This window comes from Triticum dicoccoides, chromosome 4A (assembly GCF_002162155.2).
Source record: "Triticum dicoccoides isolate Atlit2015 ecotype Zavitan chromosome 4A, WEW_v2.0, whole genome shotgun sequence".
Taxonomy (NCBI): Eukaryota; Viridiplantae; Streptophyta; class Magnoliopsida; order Poales; family Poaceae; genus Triticum; species Triticum dicoccoides.
This window is the reverse complement of record NC_041386.1, coordinates 375,913,362-375,925,176: the sequence shown is the minus strand read 5'-3', so window position 1 is coordinate 375,925,176 and position 11,815 is coordinate 375,913,362.

The following is an 11,815-nucleotide window of genomic DNA, read 5'->3' as shown; positions in this document are numbered from 1 at the left end:
CTCCATGTTGATGGATCTTTGGACTCACTCATTTTTGAAAAGATTGAGACATGCGAACCATGTCTATTGGTAGATATGCATGAAGAAACTCCATGCAGATGGATCGTTTGGACTCACTTGATTCTGAATCACTTCAGACATGCAAATCATACCACATGGGCAAGATGACTAAAAGGCCTCGTTTTCAGTAAGATGGAACAAGAAAGCAACTTGTTGGAAGTAATACATTTTGATGTGTGCAGTCCAATGAGTGCTGAGGCTCGTAGTGGATATCGTTATGTTCTTACTTCACAGATGATTTGAGTAGATGCTAAGTATATTTACTTGATGAAACACAAGTCTGAATTATTGAAAGGTTTAAGTAATTTCAGAGTGAAGTTGAAGATCGTCGTGACTAGATGACAAAATGTCTATGATATGATCATATAGATGAATATCTGAGTTACGAGTTTGGCACACAATTAAGACATTGTGGAAATTGTTTCATAACTAATATCGCCTGGACCACCATAGTGTGATGGTGTGTCCGAACATCACAACTGCACCCTATTGGATATGGTGCATACCATGATGTCTCTTATCGAATTACCACTATCGTTTATGGGTTAGGCATTAGAGACAACCGCATTCACTTTAAATAGGGCACCACACAATTCTGTTGAGACGACACCGTATGAACCATGGTTTAGAAAAACCTATGCTGTCATTTCTTAAAAGGTTTGGGGCTGCGACGCTTCGGTGAAAAAGTTTCAGGCTGATATGCTCGAACCCAAAACGGATAAAAGCATCTTCATAGAATACCCAAAAATAGTTGGGTATACCTCCTATTTCAGATCCGGAAGCAAAAGTGATTGTTTCTAGAAATGGGTCCTTTCTCGAGGAAAACTTTCTCTCTAAAGAATTGAGTGGGAGGATGGTGGAGATTTGATGAGGTTATTGAACCGTCACTTCAACTAGTGTGTAGCAGGGCAAATGAAGTTGTTCCTGTGGCACCTACACCAATTGAAGTGGAAGCTTATGATAGTGATCATGAAACTTCGGATCAAGTCACTACCAAACCTCATAGGTCGACAAGGATGCATACTACTTTAGAGTGGTACATAATCCTGTCTTGGAAGTCATGTTGCTAGACAACAATGAACCTACGAGCTATGGAGAAGTGGTGGTGGGCCCAGATTCCGAAGAATGGCTCAAGGCCATAAAATCCGAGAGAGGATCCATGTATAAAAGAAAGTATAGACTTTGAAAGAAATACTTGATGGTCGTAAGGCTGTTGGGTGTAGATGGATTTTAAAAGGAAGACAGACAATGATGGTAAGTGTCACCATAAAAAAGCTCAACTTGTCATTAAGATGTTTCCCAACAAGTTCAAGGAGTTAACTACGATGAGACTTTCTCACTCGTAGCGATGCTAAGAGTCTGTTGGAATTATGTTAGCAGTTACTGCATTATTTATGAAATCTTGTAGATAGGATGTAAAAAACATTGTTTCCTCGACATTTTTCTTAAGGAAAGGTTGTATGTGATACAACCAGAAGGTTTTGTCAATCCTGAAAGATGCTAACAAGTATGCAAAGCTCCAGCAATCCTTCTAAGGACTGGAGTAAGGATCACAGAATTGGAATGTACGCTTTGATGAGATGATCAAAGATTTTGGGTTTATACAAAGTTTATGAGAAACTTGTATTTCGAAAAAAGTGAGTGGGAGCACTATATAATTTTTGATGAATATATGTTGTTAACATATTGTTGATCAGAAATGATGTAGAATTTCTGGAAAGCATACAGGGTTATTTGAAAAGTGTTTTTCAATGGAAAATCTGGATTTAGCTACTTGAACATTGAGCATCAAGATCTATAACGATAGATCAAAAACGCTTAATAGTACTTTCAAATGAATACATACCGTGACAAGATTCTGAAGGTGTTCAAAATAGATCAGCAAAGAAGGAGTTCTTGGCCGTGTTACAAGGTGTGAGTATTGAGTAAGGCTCAAGAGCTGACCACAGTAGAAGAGAGAGAAAGGACGAAGGTCGTCCCCTATGCTTTAGACATAGGCTCTATAGTATGCTATGTTGTGTACCGCACCTGAAGTGTGCCTTGCCATGAGTCAGTCAAGGGGTACAAGAGTGATCCAGGAATGGATCACATGACAGCGGTCGAACTTATCCTTAGTAATTAGTGGACTAAGGAATTTTCTCGATTATGGAGGTGGTAAAAGAGTTCGTCGTAAAGGGTTACGTCGATGCAAACTTTGACACTAATCCGAATGACTCTGAGTAGTAAACCGGATTTGTATAGTAGAGCAGTTATTTGGAATAGCTCCAAGTAGCGCGTGGTAGCTGCATCTACAAGATGACATAGAGATTTGTAAAGCACACATGGATCTGAAAGGTTCAGATCCATTGACTGATAAACCTCTCTCACAAGCAAGATATGAAGATACCCCATGGGTGATGGATTCATTACAATCACATAGTGACGTGAACTAGATTATTGACTCTAGTACAAGTGGGAGACTGTTGGAAATATGGCCTAGAGGCAATAATAAAATGGTTATTATTGTGTTTCCTTGTTCATGATAATTGTCTATTGTTCATGCTATAATTGTATTAACTGGAAACCGTAATACATGTGTGAATACATAGACCACAACATGTCCCTAGTAAGCCTCTAGTTGACTAGCTCGTTGATCAATAGATGGTCATGGTTTCCTGACCATGGACATTGGATGTCGTTGATAACGGGATCACATCATTAGGAGAATGATGTGATGGACAAGACCCAATCCTAAGCCTAGCACAAGATCGTGTAGTTCGTATGCTAAATCTTTTCTAATGTCAAGTATCATTTCCATAGACCATGAGATTGTGGAACTCCCGGATACCATAGGAATGCTTTGGGTGTACCAAACGCCACAACGTAACTGGGTGGCTATAAAGGTGCACTACGGGTATCTCCGAAAGTGTCTGTTGGGTTGGCACGAATCGAGACTGGGATTTGTCACTCCATGTAAACAGAGAGGTATCTCTGGGCCCACTCAGTAGGACGTCATCATAATGTGCACAATGTGACCAAGGAGTTGATCACGGGATGATGTGTTACGAAATGAGTAAAGAGACTTGCCGGTAACGAGATTGAACAAGGTATCGAGATACCGACGATCGAATCTCGGGCAAGTACTATACTGGTAGACAAAGGGAATTGTATACGGGATTGATTGAATCCTCGACATCGTGGTTCATCCGATGAGATCATCGTGGAGCATGTCGGAGCCAACATGGGTATCCAGATCCCGCTATTGGTTATTGGCCAGAGAGTTGTCTCTGTCATGTCTACGTGTCTCCCGAACCCGTAGGGTCTACACACTTAAGGTTTGGTGACGCTATTGTTGTAGAGATATTAGTATGTGGTTAACAGAAAGTTGTTCGGAGTCCCGGATGAGATCTCGGACGTCACGAGGAGTTCCAGAATGGTCCAGAGGTAAAGATATATATATATATATATATATATATATATATATATATATATATATATATATATATATATATATATATATATATAGGAAGTCCAGTTTCGGCCACCGGGAGAGTTTCGGGGTCACCGGTATTGTACCGGGACCACCGAAAGGGTCCCGGTGGTCCACAGGGTGGGGCCACCTGTCCCGGAGGGCCCCATGGGCTGAAGTGACGTGGGAACTGTTGGAAATATGCCCTAGAGGCAATAATAAAAGTATTATTATATTTCAATGTTCATGATAAATGTCTTTTATTCATGCTATAACTGTATTATCCGGAAGTCGTAATACACGTGTGAATACTTAGACCACAATATGTCCCTGGTGAGCCTCTAGTTGACCAGCTCGTTGTGATCAACAGATAGTCATGGTTTCCTGACTATGGACATTGGATGTCGTTGATAACGGGATCACATCATTAGGAGAATGGTGTGATGGACAAGACCCAATCCTAAGCATAGCATAAAAGATCGTGTAGTTCGTTTTGCTAGACCTTTGCCAGTGTCAAGTATCTCTTCCTTCGACCATGAGATCGTGTAACTCCCGGATACCGTAAGAGTGCCTTGGGTGTATCAAACGTCACAACGTAACTGGGTGACTATAAAGGTGCATTACAGGTATCTCCGAAAGTATCTGTTGGGTTGACACGGATCGAGACTGGGATTTGTCACTCCGTATGACGGAGAGGTATCTCTGGGCCCACTCGGTAATGCATCATCATTATGAGCTCAATGTGACCAAGGTGTTGGACACGGGATCATGCATTACGGTATGAGTAAAGTGACTTGCCGGTAACGAGACTGAACAAGGTATTGGGATACCGACGATCGAGTCTCGGGCAAGTAACGTACCGATTGACAAAGGGAATTGCATACAGGGTTTGATCGAATCCTCGACATAGTGGTTCATCTGATGACAACATCGAGGAGCATGTGGGAGCCATCATGGGTATCCAGATCCCGCTGTTGGTTATTGACTGAGAGCGTCTCGGTCATGTCTCCATGTCTCCCGAACCCGTAGGGTCTACACACTTAAGGTTCGGTGACGCTAGGGTTATTAGGAAGACTAGTATGTGACTACCGAATGTTGTTCGGAGTCCCGGATGGGATCCTGGACGTCACGAGGAGATCCGGAAGGGTCCGGAGGTAAAGATTTATATATGGGAAGTTGTCAAACGGACACCAGGAAGTTTCGGGGTCATACCGGTATTGTACCGGGGCCACTGGAAGGGTTCCGGGGGTCCACCGGGAGGGGCCACCCCTCCCGGGGGGCCACATGGGGTACGTGGGGCAGGGAGCCAGCCCCTGGTGGGCTGGCCGCACCCCCCTCCCTTGGGCCCATGCGCCTAGGGTTGAGGAGGAACCCTAGAGGGGGCGCCCCCCTTGGCTTGGGGGGCAAGCCACCCTCTCCCCTCTCCCCTAGGCCGCCGCACCCCCCCCCTAGATGGGTTCTAGGGGGCCGGCCCCCTTCTCCCTTCCCCCTATAAATAGAGGGGTGAGGGGAGGGCAGCCGTACCAACCTCCAAGGCGCAGCCCTCCCCTCCCCAACACCTCTCCTCCTCCGTTGTGTGCTTGGCGAAGCCCTGTCGGAGTACTGCCTCTCCACCATCACCACGCCGTCGTGCTGCCGGTGGAGCTGTCTTCCTCAACCTCTCCTTCCCCCTTGCTGGATCAAGAAGGAGGAGACGTCTCCCGTCCCGTACGTGTGTTGAACGCGGAGGTGCTGTCCGTTCAGCACTTGGTCATCGGTGATTCGAATCACGTCGAGTACGACTACATCATCACCTTGCAAGCTTCTGCACGCGATCTACAAGTGGTATGTAGATGCAAACTCTCTCCCTTGACTCGTTGCTTAGAAGAACTCATAGATGGATCTTGGTGAAACCGTAGGAAAATTTTTAATTTTCTGCAACGTTCCCCAACAGTGGTATCAGAGCTAGGTCTATGCGTAGTTCTCTTTGCACGAGTAGAACACAATTTTGTTGTGGGCGTGAATTTTGTCATCTTACTTGCCTCTACTAGTCTTTTCTTGCTCAACGGTATTGTGGGATTAAGCGGCCCGGACCAACCTTACACGTACGCTTACGTGAGACCGGTTCTACCGACTGACATGCACTAGTTGCATAAGGTGGCTGACGGGTGTCTGTCTCTCCTACTTTAGTTGGAGCGGAATCGATGAACAGGGCCCTTATGAAGGGTAAATAGAAGTTGACAAAATCACGTTGTGGTGATTCGTAGGTAAGAAAACGTTCTTGCTACAACCCAATTGCAGCCACGTAAAAGATGCAACAACAAATTAGAGGACGTCTAACTTGTTTTTGCAGCGATTGATCATGTGATGTGATATGGCCAGAAGTTGTGATGAATGATGAATTGTGATGTATGAGATCATGTTCTTTGTAATAGGATTCACGACTTGCATGTCGATGAGTATGTCAACCGGCAGGAGCCATAGGAGTTGTCTTTATTTTTTTGTATGACCTGCGTCTCATTGAATAACGTCATGTAAACTACTTTACTTTATTGCTAAACGTTAGTCATAGAAGTAGAAGTAGTCGTTGGCGTGACAACTTCATGAAGACACGATGATGGAGATCATGATGATGGAGATCATGGTGTCAAGCCGGTGACAAGATGATCATGGAGCCCCGAAGATGAAGATCAATGGAGCTATATGATATTGGCCATATCATGTCACAACTATATAATTGCATGTGATGTTTATTATGTTTTGCATCTTGTTTACTTAGGACGACGGTAGTAAATAAGATGATCCCTTACAAAAAATTTCAAGAAGTGTTCTCCCCTAACTGTGCACCGTTGCTACAGTTCGTCGCTTCTAAGCACCACGTGATGATCGGGTGTGATGGATTCTTACGTTCACATACAACGGGTGTAAGACAGTTTTACACAGCGAAAACACTTAGGGTTAACTTGACGAGCCTAGCATGTGCAGACATGGCCTCGGAACACGGAGACCGAAAGGTCGAACACGAATTGTATGGAAGATACGATCAACATGAGAATGTTCACCGACGATGACTAGTCCGTCTCACGTGATGATCGGACACGGGCTAGTCGACTCGGATCGTGTAACACTTAGATGACTAGAGGGATGTCTAATCTAAGTGGGAGTTCATAATTTGATTAGAACTTTATTATCATGAACTTAGTCTAAAACCTTTGCAAATATGTCTTGTAGATCAATGGCCAACGCTAATGTCAACATGAACTTCAACGCGTTCCTAGAGAAAACCAAGCTGAAAGATGATGGCAGCAACTATACGGACTGGGTCCGGAACCTGAGGATCATCCTCATAGCTGCCAGGAAACAATATGTCCTAGAAGGGCCGCTAGGTGACGCTCCCGTCCCAGAGAACCAAGACATTATGAATGCTTGGCAGTCTCGTGCTGATGATTACTCCCTCGTTCAGTGCGGCATGCTTTACAGCTTAGAACCGGGGCTCCAAAAGCGTTTTGAGCACCACGGAGCATATGAGATGTTCGAAGAGCTGAAACTAGTTTTTCAAGCTCATGCCCGGGTCGAGAGATATGATGTCTCCGACAAGTTCTACAGTTGTAAGATGGAGGAAAACAGTTCTGTCAGTGAGCACATCCTGAAGATGTCTGGGTTGCACAACCGTATGACCCAGCTGAACATTAACCTCCCAGATGAGGCGGTCATTGACAGAATCCTCCAGTCGCTCCCACCAAGCTACAAGAGCTTTGTGATGAACTACAACATGCAGGGGATGGAAAAGACCATTCCTGAAGTGTTCTCGATGCTGAAGTCAGCAGAGGCTGAAATCAAGAAAGAACATCAAGTGTTGATGGTCAATAAGACCACTAAGTTCAAGAAGGGCAAGGGTAAGAAGAACTTCAAGAAGGACGGCAAAGATGTTGCCGCGCCTGGTAAGCCAGTTGCCGGGAAGAAGTCAAAGTATGGACCTAAGCCTGAGACTGAGTGCTTTTATTGCAAAGGGAAGGGTCACTGGAAGCGGAACTGCCCCAAATACTTAGCGGATAAGAAGGCCGGCAACACCAAAGGTATATTTGATATACATGTGATTGATGTGTACCTTACCAGTACTCGTAGTAACTCCTGGGTATTTGATACCGGTGCCGTTGCTCATATTTGTAACTCACAGCAGGAGCTGCGGAATAAACGGAGACTGGCGAAGGACGAGGTGACGATGCGCGTCGGGAATGGTTCCAGAGTCGATGTGATCACCGTCGGCACGCTGCCTCTACATTTACCTACGGGATTAGTTTTGAACCTTAATAATTGTTATTTAGTGCCAAGTTTGAGCATGAACATTGTATATGGATCTCGTTTAATACGAGATGGCTACTCATTTAAGTCTGAGAATAATGGTTGTTCAATTTATATGAGAGATATGTTTTATGGTCATGCTCTGATGGTCAATGGTTTATTCTTAATGAATCTTGAGCGTAATATTACACATGTTCATAGTGTAGATGCCAAAAGATTTAAAGTTGATAACGATAGTCCCACATACTTGTGGCACTGCCGCCTTGGTCACATTGGTGTCAAGCGCATGAAGAAGCTCCATGCCGATGGACTTTTAGAGTCTCTTGATTATGAATCGTTTGACACGTGCGAACCATGCCTTTTGGGCAAAATGACCAAGACTCCGTTCTCCGGAACAATGGAGCGAGCAACCAACTTGTTGGAAATCATACATACCGATGTGTACGGTCCAATGAGCGTTGAGGCTCGCGGAGGATATCGTTATGTTCTCACTCTCACTGATGACTTGAGTAGATATGGGTATGTCTACTTAATGAAACACAAGTCTGAGACCTTTGAAAAGTTCAAGGAATTTCGGAATGAGGTAGAGAATCAACGTGACCGAAAGATAAAATTCTTACGATCAGATCGTGGAGGAGAATACTTAAGTCACGAATTTGGTACACACTTAAGGAAATGTGGAATTGTTTCACAGCTCACGCCGCCTGGAACACCTCAGCGAAACGGTGTGTCCGAACGTCGTAACCGCACCCTATTGGATATGGTGCGGTCTATGATGTCTCTTACCGATTTACCGCTATCATTTTGGGGATACGCTCTAGAGACAGCTACATTCACTTTAAATAGGGCACCGTCTAAATCCGTTGAGACGACACCGTATGAATTATGGTTTGGAAAGAAACCTGAGCTGTCGTTTCTAAAAGTTTGGGGATGCGATGCTTATGTCAAGAAACTTCAACCTGAAAAGCTCGAACCCAAGTCGGAAAAATGCGTATTCATAGGATACCCTAAGGAAACTGTAGGGTATACCTTCTACTTAAGATCCGAAGGCAAGATCTTTGTTGCCAAGAACGGATGCTTTCTGGAAAAAGAGTTTCTCTCGAAAGAAGTAAGTGGGAGGAAAGTAGAACTCGATGAAGTACTACCTCTTGAGCGGGAAAGTGGCGCAGCGCAGGAAACCGTTCCTGTGATGCCCACACCAACTGAAGAGGAAAACAATGATGATGATCAAGGTACTTCGGATCAAGTTACTGCTGAACTTCGTAGGTCCACAAGGACACGTTCCGCACCAGAGTGGTATGGCAACCCTGTCCTGGAAATCATGTTGTTAGACAACAATGAACCTTCGAACTATGAAGAAGCGATGGCGGGCCCGGATTCCAACAAATGGCTTGAAGCCATGAAATCCGAGATAGAATCCATGTATGAAAACAAAGTATGGACTTTGACAGACTTGCCCGATGATCGGCGAGCGATAGAAAACAAATGGATCTTTAAGAAGAAGACGGACGCGGATGGTAATGTTACCATCTATAAGGCTTGATTTGTCGCTAAGGGTTATCGACAAGTTCAAGGGATTGACTACGACGAGACATTCTCTCCCGTAGCGAAGCTGAAGTCCGTCCGATCATGTTAGCAATTGCCGCATACTATGATTATGAGATATGGCAAATGGACGTCAAAACGGCATTCCTTAACGGACATCTTAAGGAAGAACTGTATATGATGCAGCCGGAAGGTTTTGTCGATCCTCGGAACGCTAACAAAGTATGCAAGCTCCAGCGATCCATTTATGGAGTGGTGCAAGCATCTCGGAGTTGGAACATTCGCTTTGATGAGATGATCAAAGCGTTTGGGTTTATGCAGACTTATGGAGAAGCCTGCGTTTACAAGAAAGTGAGTGGGAGCTCTGTAGCATTTCTCATATTATATGTAGATGACATACTCTTGATGGGAAATAATATAGAATTTCTGGACAGCATTAAGGCCTACTTGAATAAGTGTTTTTCAATGAAGGACCTTGGAGAAGCTGCTTATATATTAGGCATCAAGATCTATAGAGATAGATCGAGACGCCTCATTGGTCTTTCACAAAGCACATACCTTGATAAGATTTTGAAGAGGTTCAAAATGGATCAGTCCAAGAAGGGGTTCTTGCCTATGTTACAAGGTGTGAGATTGAGCTCGGCTCAGTCACCGACCACGGCAAAAGATAAAGAAGAGATGAGTGTCATCCCCTATGCTTCAGCCATAGGATCTATTATGTATGCCATGCTGTGTACCAGACCCGATGTAAACCTTGCCGTAAGTTTGGTAGCAAGATACCAAAGTAATCCCGGCAAGGAACACTGGACAGCGGTCAAGAATATCCTGAAGTACCTGAAAAGGACGAAGGACATGTTTCTCGTTTATGGAAGAGACGAAGAGCTCGTCATAAAGGGTTACGTCGACGCTAGCTTCGACTCAGATCTGGATGACTCTAAGTCACAAACCGGATACGTGTATATGTTGAATGGTGGAGCAGTAAGCTGGTGCAGCTGCAAGCAGAGCATCGTGGCGGGATCTACGTGTGAAGCGGAGTACATGGCAGCCTCGGAGGCAGCGCATGAAGCGATTTGGGTGAAGGAGTTCATCACCGACCTAGGAGTCATACCCAATGTGTCGGGGCCGATCAAACTCTTCTGTGACAACACTGGAGCTATTGCCCTCGCCAAGGAGCCCAGGTTTCACAAGAAGACCAGGCACATCAAGCGTCGTTTCAACTCCATCCGTGAAAATGTTCAAGATGGAGACATAGAGATTTGCAAAGTGCACACGGATCTGAATGTCGCAGATCTGCTGAGTAAACCTCTCTCGCGTGCAAAACATGATCAACACCAGAACTCTATGGGTGTTCGATTCATCACAATGTAACTAGATTGGTGACTCTAGTGCAAGTGGGAGACTGTTGGAAATATGCCCTAGAGGCAATAATAAAAGTATTATTATATTTCAATGTTCATGATAAATGTCTTTTATTCATGCTATAACTGTATTATCCGGAAATCGTAATACACGTGTGAATACTTAGACCACAATATGTCCCTGGTGAGCCTCTAGTTGACCAGCTTGTTGTGATCAACAGATAGTCATGGTTTCCTGACTATGGACATTGGATGTCGTTGATAACGGGATCACATCATTAGGAGAATGATGTGATGGACAAGACCCAATCCTAAGCATAGCATAAAAGATCGTGTAGTTCGTTTTGGTAGAGCTTTGCCAGTGTCAAGTATCTCTTCCTTCGACCATGAGATCGTGTAACTCCCGGATACCGTAAGAGTGCCTTGGGTGTATCAAACGTCACAACGTAACTGGGTGACTATAAAGGTGCATTACAGGTATCTCCGAAAGTATCTGTTGGGTTGACACGGATCGAGACTGGGATTTGTCACTCCGTATGACGGAGAGGTATCTCTGGGCCCACTCGGTAATGCATCATCATTATGAGCTCAATGTGACCAAGGTGTTGGACATGGGATCATGCATTACGGTACGAGTAAAGTGACTTGCCGGTAACGAGACTGAACAAGGTATTGGGATACCGACGATCGAGTCTCGAGCAAGTAACATACCGATTGACAAAGGGAATTGCATACAGGGTTTGATCGAATCCTCGACATAGTGGTTCATCCGATGACAACATCGAGGAGCATGTGGGAGCCATCATGGGTATCCAGATCCCGCTGTTGGTTATTGACTGAGAGCGTCTCGGTCATGTCTGCATGTCTCCCGAACCCGTAGGGTCTACACACTTAAGGTTCGGTGACGCTAGGGTTATTAGGAAGACTAGTATGTGACTACCGAATGTTGTTCGGAGTCCCGGATGGGATCGTGGACGTCACGAGGAGATCCGGAAGGGTCCGGAGGTAAAGATTTATATATGGGAAGTTGTCAAACGGACACCGGGAAGTTTCGGGGTCATACCGGTATTGTACCGGGGCCACCGGAAGGGTTCCGGGGGTCCACCGGGAGGGGCCACCCCTC